The sequence below is a fragment of the Rhagoletis pomonella genome, unplaced genomic scaffold, assembly GCF_013731165.1.
Source record: "Rhagoletis pomonella isolate Grant_MI unplaced genomic scaffold, Rhpom_1.0 Rhpom_scaffold_00046, whole genome shotgun sequence".
Classification (NCBI taxonomy): Eukaryota; Metazoa; Arthropoda; class Insecta; order Diptera; family Tephritidae; genus Rhagoletis; species Rhagoletis pomonella.
Window position 1 is genome coordinate 311,677 of NW_023458600.1, and position 10,865 is coordinate 322,541.

At 38.8% G+C, this 10,865-nt stretch overlaps 1 protein-coding gene across 1 annotated transcript in view; it reads left to right on the forward strand.

The window, feature by feature from the left end:
- The first annotated feature begins 650 nt into the window (after nucleotides 1-650).
- The window catches only part of LOC118749779, a 15,778-nt gene continuing 5,563 nt past the window's right edge, over nucleotides 651-10,865 (forward strand). Inside the window, exon 1 of the mRNA XM_036484556.1 lies at nucleotides 651-717. The gene's annotated coding sequence lies outside the window, so the exon portion shown is untranslated. The remainder of the gene's footprint in view (nucleotides 718-10,865) is intronic.

Sequence of the window (10,865 nt, forward strand, 5' to 3'; positions counted from 1 at the left end):
GATATGGTGATAGGCAGCGATATAAGTCCCCAAATACTCCTGGAAGGGCTACAATACAACATCCATGGCACCTTATTAGCCCAAAACACAATATTTTGATGGATACTCAGCGGTCCAGTCAGAGAACATATCTCGACGTTCTCCACCCGAGTCACAGAGGCAATAGAACCCGAACTCAGCACGCTGCTCAAAAGGTTTTGGGAGCAGGAGGAGATAGAAACCGCTCAACCCAAATCAGCTGAAGACGATTTCTGCGAGGAACTTTACAAGACCACGACCACCAGACGAGACGATGGACGATACGTGGTAAAACTTCCCTTCAAACCAGAATTCCCGGACGCGCTTGCCTTAGGTAACTCCCGGCCAGCAGCACAGCAACAATACATAAGCATCGAATGGACTCTGGAGAAAAGGGCGGAATTGCGCGACAAGTACTCAGAGGTGCTGAATGAGTACTTAAAAAGGAATCACATGGAGCAGGCTTCACCCCTTGAAGTAATAAAAGACGGAAAATATTTTTCAATTTATTTACCCCATCATGCTGTCTTAAAGCCCGACAGTAAAACGACAAAAGTGCGTGTCGTCTTTAACGCCTCTAAGATATCACATTCAGGAAACTCCCTGAATGATGTTCTTTATACAGTCCCAATACTCCAAAACGACTTGACGTCCATTATCCTCAAATGGCGTCTTTATAAATTCGTTTTCAATGGCGACATAGAAAAAAATGTCCGTCCGTAAAAAATATCAAAATTTCCAAAGGATTCTCTTTAGGAAATCCCCTCATCTGCCAATCGAAGATTTTAAGTTAAAAACCGTCATCTTCGGTGTTAACTGCGCCCCATATCTGGCAATTCGCACGCTTCACCAGTTAGATCACGATTGCCAAATGAAATACCCTCTTGCCAAAAACATCATACTACACGATACATATGTAGATGATGTACCCTCTGGCGGACACAATATACAGCCCACTCTCAACTCTATGACCCATACTATCGAAGCTCTAAAATCGGCAGGCTTTCCACTGAAAAAAATTACAGCAAATCAATCTAAAATCCTTGAATTAATCCCAGATACCGATATCTTAGATGCTGAGTTTCTTAAATTCCACGACACAAGCTCTACAAAAACGCTTGGAATAAGATGGAACGCACTAACTGACTTCTTCTCCTACTCTTATGACCCCCTACCCGCCTATAAGTCGAGCAGAAAACGTCAAATACTGTCAGCGGTGGCGAAACTTTTCCACCCGGCAGGATGGCTATCGCCAATAATGATACTTGCAAAAATTCTCCTCCAACAACTATGGTTAGAAGGAACTGACTGGGACGAACACGTTAAGCCCACAAGCTTTCCATAAGTGGAACACTTTTCGCGAGGACCTCCAAGCCATAAGCACCATTAACATACTCCGATGGGTACAATTCTCCCCAGACAAATGCATACAGCTGCACGGTTTCGCTGACGCCTCCGAAAAAGCGTTCTGTGCTTGTGTTTATATGTTTTTGTGGCCAAAACTAAAGTTGCACCCTTGCAAACGGTAAGCCTGCCACGTTTAGAACTCTGCGGCGCCGTGTTGTTATCAAAACTTATCCACCATATCCCATCCCAACTGAAACTGCCACCGCACGAATTGAGACTCTGGTCAGACTCCGCAATTGTGTTAGCTTGGCTTGAAAAACCACCACATACATGGAATACATATGTGGCCAACCGAATCACTCAAATTATCCACAACGTCAGCAACACCCCATGGCGCCACGTACCAAGTGGTGCCAACCCAGCAGACTTAGGCACCCGTGGATGCAAACCTCAAGATCTAGCTGAATGTTGCTTATGGTGGAATGGGCCAGAGTGGCTCTCCAAACCATCTACTTCCTGACCCAAAAACGCACCTTCCAATCCAGCCTCTCCTGAATCCCTCCACACCTTAGAATGTACATATATCCTTGATCGATTCTCCTCATTTTCACGAGCCTTAAGAGTTATTGCTTTTTTGTATCGTTTTATCCGCAACTCGCAAAAATCCCAAATTCCCACCACGTTAGCTCTTACACAGGAAGAGATAAATCATGCAAAACTGAAATTGATCGCAATCACTCAGCGCAACCATTTTGTAGAAGAAACTCAGGCGTTGGAGGCTTCAAAACCAATTGACAAAAAAAGTTCACTACTCACCCTATGCTGGACAAAGCGGGGATCAAGCGAGTAAATGGTCGTCTAGCTCAGGCCGCGCTAAGCTACAATGAACGACACCCCATAATCATCCCAGATGGCTCCAAGTCCTGCTCCTTGCTGCTAGATTTTCTGCATAAAACCTTGCTTCACGCTGAAAAACAGTTAATGGTTCGCATGGTGCAGCAAGAGTATTATATTCCCAGACTCAAACAAAAACTGAAGAGCTGCATCTTTCAGTGCAAGACTTGCGCCATTTATAAACAGCGAATGCGATCACAAATAAGGGCAGCACTGCCCCCTGAGCGTGCAACTTACTCTGTGCCATTTCACACAACTGGTGTCGACTTCGCTGGGCCATTTATGGTAAAGACATCCCCCCTTCGACGAGCGTTCCACACAAAAGCTTATGTTTGCGTATTCGTATGCTTCTCCACCAAGGCTGTCCATTTAGAGTCCTGCACAGATTTGACCACCGAATCGTTCAGAGCCGCATTCACTCGATTCGTCGGTCGCCGCGGACTGCCAAACAAAATTATGTCGGACAATGGGAAGACGTTTATCGGAGCACAGCGGGCTATCCAGCGCGATTTCGTCTTATTCCTCAAGGAGGCAGCTTCTGATGTTGCAGAGCGATATGCGGTACAGGGACTCTCTTGGCAATTCATACCGCCATATGCCCCTCACATGGGCGGTCTGTGGGAAGCCGCCGTAAAAAGTTTTAAAACCCACTTCACCAAAGTCGCTGGAAACCACTAATTCACTTTCGAGGAATTCACCAATCTCCTCATTCGGATCGATCGCGCCCTCTCTCCCCCATGTCACAAGACCAAAGCGACTTACTACCCTTAACGCCGGGCCATTTTCTCCGCGGCACCCCCTTGGTTTCCCTACCCGAACCGAATGGCGAAAATGTATCTCTCACTACAAAATGGCAAAAATTGAAAGTTCTCCATCAGCAGTTCAGCTCACGTTGGAAAACCGAGTACTTGCAAGAACTGCACAAGAGATACAAATGGAAACATCCGCAGCTCAATATTAGCGAAGGAGATTTGGTGGTCATCAAAGACGATCTCTTGCCCCCAAATGATTGGCGGCTTGGCCGAGTCACCAAACTCCATTCGGGTGCTGACCAAAATGTACGAGTAGTGGATGTTCGCACACAAGCCGGCATAGTCATTCGCAACGTCACAAAACTATGCGTACTGCCCCCTTCGGAGGACCTCGTTTTTAATTGCCTCTTAAAACTATCACACTCCAACTAACTCTATAACCCCTGTTTACTGTACACTGACATGTGACTATTTAAGTTTTGCGCTTTTTCTTCGTAGATGAACAGATACACGATGGAGCTAAATCAATGCCGTCTGTGCTGCCGCTATCACTCGCTGAGGTTTTGCCATGCGTTTAAGGCCATGACGTCCGAGGAGCAGTACGAGTCCGCGCGAGTGCACAAATACTGCATCAACTGTTTGGCATCATCGCACATCACAGGTGCGTGCAACTCAGCAGACAGCTGCCATCAATGTGGGAAGGCGCCCCATACCGCACCGCTCTACGCCGCTGGTCCCTGAACGCAATCGCCGCGAGGATGGGCATAGGTCAGGCCGCAGTGGACGAACCACATTCCCCAGCCGCGTGGTAAAGAAATCCAGGAAGCAGGCGTATGGCGACAGCCACCCCGTTCAACAACGCATCCGCAACCTTTTCAATCGTTCTGTGCTGCCATTGGAAAAGCTACAAGAACTGCTTCACCTCGCACCGGTGCAGGCGGGCCGGCATGTCGAGGACATGGACACTAACTTAATCGAGTTCCATTAGATTGAATTTTCCTTTTCTTTGTAAAATGCGTGCGGCCGCCAACGTTATTTTGCCATGTGAATTTACATTTGAAAAATGCTTTGTAATAGTTGCTATTGTAAGCAAGCCATGGGGTGACCTGTGTCCGCAATTAAAATTCTTTTTAACTTCTTCTGTAATGACCGCCGCAGCCGCATCGCACCTGCATTTTCAACTTTCCGTTTCAAAAGACACTCGGGCTCAAAATTGTCGTTGTATTGCATCAATACTTTGAATTACTTCAATAAAAGAACTATTTAAACTTTTTGAATTATACGAAATCCCAATCAGTTTTATTTATTGTGGATTTAGTTTCTCAGGTGCACGCTGTGCCGCTCTAATCAATCCCCTGAGATTGAACAACCTGTGACACTAGTCATTTCTGAAAATCCAGCAGTAAATCAACATCCATGCAAGTTAGTAAATAAATTTACTGATTGGGAAAATTTCCAAATGCAGATGGAAGAATTAGATAAGCCTAATGCCCAAATTGATTCCACTGATCAGCTTGATGATGCGGTATTGAAGATTACGCAACAAATACAGATATCAGCGTAGAATAGTACGCCCGCTTAAATGCTATCCTCCCACGGGAAAACATATTCTGCGTATATAAGAAGCTTAATATCTGTAAAGGGGAAGTTCCGATGTCGTTGGCAGCAATCTAGGTCTCCAGCAAAGAAGTCAAAATAAAATAAAGTCAACAAACAATTGCATATGGCAATTAAGACTTTTAAAAATGACTCCTTCAATCGCTTCCTGGTGGGCCTTTCAGCCGATAAAAGCTCCGATTACTCCTTGTGGAAGGCGTACAAAATATTCAAGAGACCAGTTCAACACGTTGCCCCAATCAAAATCAGCGAAACGCAGTGGGCGAAAACAAACGCGCAAAAAGCGGAGTTGTTTGCCGAGCATCTCGAAAAGGCGTTTACTTTAAACGATGGTCACTACGTAGAAGATACAAATTACATGTTTATTGATTGCGACACACAGAATACTCCAGTTACTCCCGTAGAAGTCGTAACTCAAATTCGTAAATTGGAACGAAAAAAGTCGCCGTCTGAAGTTCTGCTCAATCTGCCTTGTAAATGGATTGAGATTTTATCCGACCTAATTAATACGTGTTTTAGCTTGAAGCACGTACCCATATATTGGAAAACAGCTGAAGTAATCATGATACCCAAGCCTAGCAAATCGCTCAACGATGTGTCGTCATATAGACCGATATCACTTCTGCCAATACTATCGAAACTATTCGAGAAATTACTTTTAATGCGTCTTTTACCCATAATTGACAATAAAAACTTGATCCCTATGCACCAATCCGGTTTAAGGAAGAAGCACTCAACGATCGACCAAATTCACAGAGTTGTAAATACCATTGAAGGTGTATTGGAATCCAAGAAAATTTGTTCAGCCGTTTTCCTTGATGTATCGCAAGCTTTTGATAAGGTGTGGCATGAAGGGTTGCAACAAAAACTAAAGAATTTACTGCCTATGCAATACTGCGAACTACTGGCATCATATCTGGACGACAGATATTTTCGCGTAAAATATGACAACACTTTTTCAAACTTAAAGAGAATAACCGCCGGTGTCCACAATGGAGTATTCTGGGGCCACTTCCCTATCTTTTATATACTCACGACTTACCTGTATGAAGCCAGCACGTAACCGCGACATTTGCGGATGATACCGCGCTCTTGGCAGTGGATGACACCATCGAAAATGCAACGATTAAACTTCACGAGGCCGTCAATTCTGTTGTAACATGGGCTAAAAAGTGGCGCATAAAACTAAACAACACTAAATCTGTGCATATAGTGTTTACTCTAAATTCATTCTAAATTCTAAATTCATTCAAACCAGTTTACATCGATGCGTTAAATATTCCACACGTCAACGAAGCGAAACACTTGGGTATTACGCTTGACGCTAAATTGCGCTGGAAAGCCATTGCTCACAAATAGCGTCTAAAATCCCACATCAACGATGAAGCTTCAAGTCTACTTAAAACGACTGCGCAGCGTAGATGGCTCAAGCGGAAAACTGTATCAGACCTGATGGAAAGCGAATAGCGGAAATGTTACTTGCATATTTGTCTACAAGTGTATAAGATACACAAAGCTTTTCTTTTATCTTTTAATTTACTCGATACAAATTGCTTGTTAGTATTAATTTTGTATGTATATACTAGTTGCAATAAAAAAACTAATGAAAAAAAAATTCAATTTTAGTACAATACAGTGCAAGTCTGAGGTAGCTAGGACTTACAATTGATTATTGACACAAGATCTGGAACTCTGATTTTCGGGGGTTTTGTTGTAGAGTTAACCATATTTTTATAAAAACTTAGCGAAACTTAAAATGTTTTAAAAATAGTTGCCCGTATTGCAAACAAATTCTGTGTACCTAAACTTTATTGACTCGCTAAGTAATTTATTTCTCTTTTTATACAAATGGCCATTCTCGAATTTCTTTTTGCACAGGTGAAGCTTATTAGATTTTCATACTCTTTTGATTTTTTTAATTTGGTTAAAAATTATGCAAACTTGTCGATAAACCAAACAATAGCTCTTAAACTACTTATCCGCTTGGAAAATGTCATTGACATAGATGATAGAAGATTTGATAAGCTTCATAAATGTAAACAGAAATTTTAAGATTGGCCAGCTATGTTCAAAAAATTTGCAATTATGTGTTTGTACTTTTTCCAGACCTCAAAAACCCTAAATTTGGCTATATTTAACTTCATATTTGGGTTCAAGGGGAAATTTTTTATGAGAAATGATGGTCAAATGTCCCAGAGTAGGAACTTTAGTAAAAACTGTATATTTATGTCTGAATAATTTTAAGTTTTATATTATTTATATGGTGCTAAACTGAATTTTCATGGCAGACTCTTGGTTTTTATGAAATTATTATTTGGACTGAATTTATGAGTACAAATTTCACACATATATGATTCTTGATATATGAACAAATTGCATAGAACCTTGAAGATCACACTTGGATATGGAATTTCAATAAATTTACACTGTATTTAACTAGATAGCTCAAGCGGTACGAAAAAGAAATGGACGTTTATTAGCATGAAATGAATGGAAATAAAGTGCATTTAAATAATAAAAAAAAACGTTTAATTATTGAGTAAATAATCCGCCAATTCATCTCTCGCTTGAAATGCTTCAGCTGTAGAACGGTTGGCTTGGGAAATGCGGATGGATCTCATTCCTGTCGAAGTTTGTCTCCATGTCCCTGGAGTAAAAACTCCATTTTCTACGTGATCCACTAAGTTTGGATCGAAGTAGCCGCTGTTTCTATCAAGCATTAAATAGTTGTGGAGAACTACTGTGGCTAGTACTATCTTATCCAAATTTTTCGGTGCTGCGTGGATAGTCGTGTGGAGTATTCGCCATCTATTTACCAAAATACCAAAAGCGTCTTCAATATGTACTCGGGCAGATGACAGTTTTTTATTAAAGTTTGGTTTAGCTGTTGACAAATTCCGACCTGGATATTGGCGCATTAGGTTCGGCTTCAGGGGGAAAGCGTTGTCTCCCTCAAAATAGTATCGAAATCTTGTATTTCTCCCTAGTAATGAAATTTCAAATGCTTACACGTAATATATATACATATGTATATGTTTATGTTTACGGGGCATTCCAGCCCTATTGCGACATAATTTGGCTTTTGAATCTTCGTATATTTTTATAATTGTTTACGTTGTAGTACCAATTGAGAGAGGCCTCCCTGATTTTTTTATATGTGTTTTGTCCAACCATTTTCGAGATATCGATTTTTTTTAAATGCCCATACTTTAAAAATCGATATCTCGAAAATGGTTGGACAAAACACATATGAAAAATATCAGAGAGGCCTCTCTCAATTGGTACTAAACCCTAAAATTATGAAAACATTCGGAGATGCAAAAGTCAAATGGTGCTCGGTTTATGCTGGAAGGCCCCATATATAGATATGTATGTAAAAATGTTTGCAATTACTCCCTTATAGGGCTTTCGCACGAGGCGATTTTTCAGGCAACTTTTAGTTGAAAGCAAAAATCGCCTCGTCCGAACGGCCTTTCAACTAATCGCTTTCAACAAAGTTGGTCGCCAGCCAACTTTGAGCTCGTTCAACTTTTTTTCCTTGCAACCCTGTGTTTGTTTACATTCTGTATCAGTGTTGGGAAATTAAATTGTTCCTTCAGTACGAAATCTATACAAAAAATGTACTTTTCGGCTATAAATTGTATACACTTTTTAATTCGCTCATATATTTTCTTAGTACATTCCCTTCAAGACCAATGAATTTATGGTATTCATGAGAAAGTTGTATTGTTTATGTACATACGTTTACGTAGTTTACACTTTTACAAATTGATTCCACGTGCACATGTACTGCATTTAACGCAAATATGTGTGCACACATTTTCAGGTATACATCTTAACAAAAAGCATATTTAAGTTATTATTAATGGATAAAAAGATATTTTCCTTTGGATTCAGTACTAAAATTTGACATTTTAATAGCATTTCAAGTGCTTATCAAAACTTTACGACAAGATTTGACCATTTATCTTAATAGTATTCAATTTTAATTATTTTTTGTAAAAATACGGTTTATATTTTAAGAAAAGCTGTACAAATTCCAGGTTCAAACTTTGTGCAACATTAAAAAAAAACCAACACACTTTCGTAAAAATTTCGAGCTTTTTAATTCGATTTCCTAGATTTATTTTGAGCGTGCGGTTTTTTAGCCCATTAAATTTTAATATAACTAAGTTTTTTAAGATTTCTTTGATGAAGGTGTTGCTAGTTTTCTCCATATAAAAAAATCGTCGGACACACTTCGTATGGAAGAAAATGGCTGACATCGTCGACAAAAAAAATGCCAAGTTCAACGGTAAGTCCCAGCTACTTTAAACTTGAACTTTATTATACTAAAATTGAATGGGCTAAAAACTAAGAATATTAATAAAGCTCGAAATTTTTACGAAAGTATGTTGGTTTTTGGATGTTTCGCAAAGATTTAATCTTAGGTTTGTACAGTTTTTCTTAAAGAATACATTATATTTTATAAACAGATAATTAAAATTAAAGAATAATAAAATAAATAGTAAAATCTTGTCAATATGTGAGTGCCGTAAAGGTATTATATTTACGAAAATCTCTTCTTATAACTAACGAAGACTTTGTTTCTATATGAAGCTGACTTCGACATTTTGTTTTAATAAAACTTAGTATCGAAAAGTTTCTTTAAAAATTTGACTAGGCTATATTATACTGGTTCGTTGAAGCCATTTTTCAAAATTACAAAGGTAAATACGAACAGGCGAACCAAAGAGAACACAAAAAATTTCTTGCTGTGAATTTTCAGAGCTATATATTTTTAGTATTCATTACAAAATTTTACTAAAAAGTAGTGCGTAGTAGGAAAGTATATTGTAAATGAAATTGTATAAAACAAGTACAATTGTACCAAAAATGCCAACACTGTTCTGTATCATACTTTTTTTCTTTTTTACTTTTTTACTCTTATTTTATCTTTCAGCTTCGCTAAAAGCACTTCTACCAACGCTTGGCTTACCAAATTTATGCCAATTGATCAAATTTTGCGATTTAAATTCATTTTCAATAATGTAAATAACGACTCGTGTTGAATCGAAAATCGCCTCGTCTGAATAGGGATGGCAACTTTTTCACTTTCAACTTCTCATTCAACTTCGTATTCAACTTTTGTTGCCTGTAAAATCGCCTCGTGCGAATGCCCTATTAGTTTGAAAGGTTACTTTGAGAGGATTTTAGAGTCAAATAACGAAAATTTTAATAGCTGTGAGATTTTTTCAAATAAACTTTGCAGACTTTTTTCTTGCATGTATATATGTATGTGTGTATCTGTATATACATATTTATATGTTTACAGGGTTACCGGGAAAGTCGTCCTAGATACTTAAGGACATTATTATTTAGATTACTTCTGATTAATTTGGTTATATGACTTAATGTCCGAAATTTAAATGGATTAATTTAAAGAAAAGAATGAGAATGTTGGTCGGGAATAGGAGCGGCGATATCGATATGGAATTATAATGCATAAATCGGTTAAGTTGTTTGTTTTATTAACGTATTTTTTAATTCTTTTCTTATGAAATTTTACCCTCCACATGTTGAGCCTGCAATCTGCCTTCGGGTTGCTTCTTTGATTGAAGTATAACACCTTTTTACTTAAAGGACATACTAATTTTTAAAATAATTTACAGAATAGTTTCCATACAAAAGTTCTTTTTTAATGATGTTAAGTAAGAAACACTTCTGAAAATTTTATCAAGCAGGCATTTGTATCTGTTCCTGGTTCAAATTTTATTGATGATTTTGTTTAAGTCGCATACCCTTTAACTGAAACAGAAAAAAATCGGATCCTTGAACTAACATTTAAAAATAACTGTCGTACAAGCAAACAAAAATATTTATTTAATAATCTTTAAAATCGAATATCTCGAAAACGGTTACGTTTTAATCATCATTTCATATGACCAAATTAATCAGAAGTGACCTTAATAATAATTTCCTTAAGTATCTAAGACGACCTTCTCCGTAGTCCTGTATATGTTAATACATATTTAACTTACCGGCAAGATTATCAGCAGGAGGAAGTTCAAGATTGTTTCTCAGTATCATGTTTCCAAAGGAACTACGTGCGAAGATTCCTCCATAGCTTTGGCTTCCCAACGCACCTACATCGACAAACAGGAACGAATAGTCAGGATCACACATTGCCGTTAAGACGATACTAAATGTCTTTTTATAATTGTAGTAGAGAGAACCACTACGCTTAGGGCAAACTAT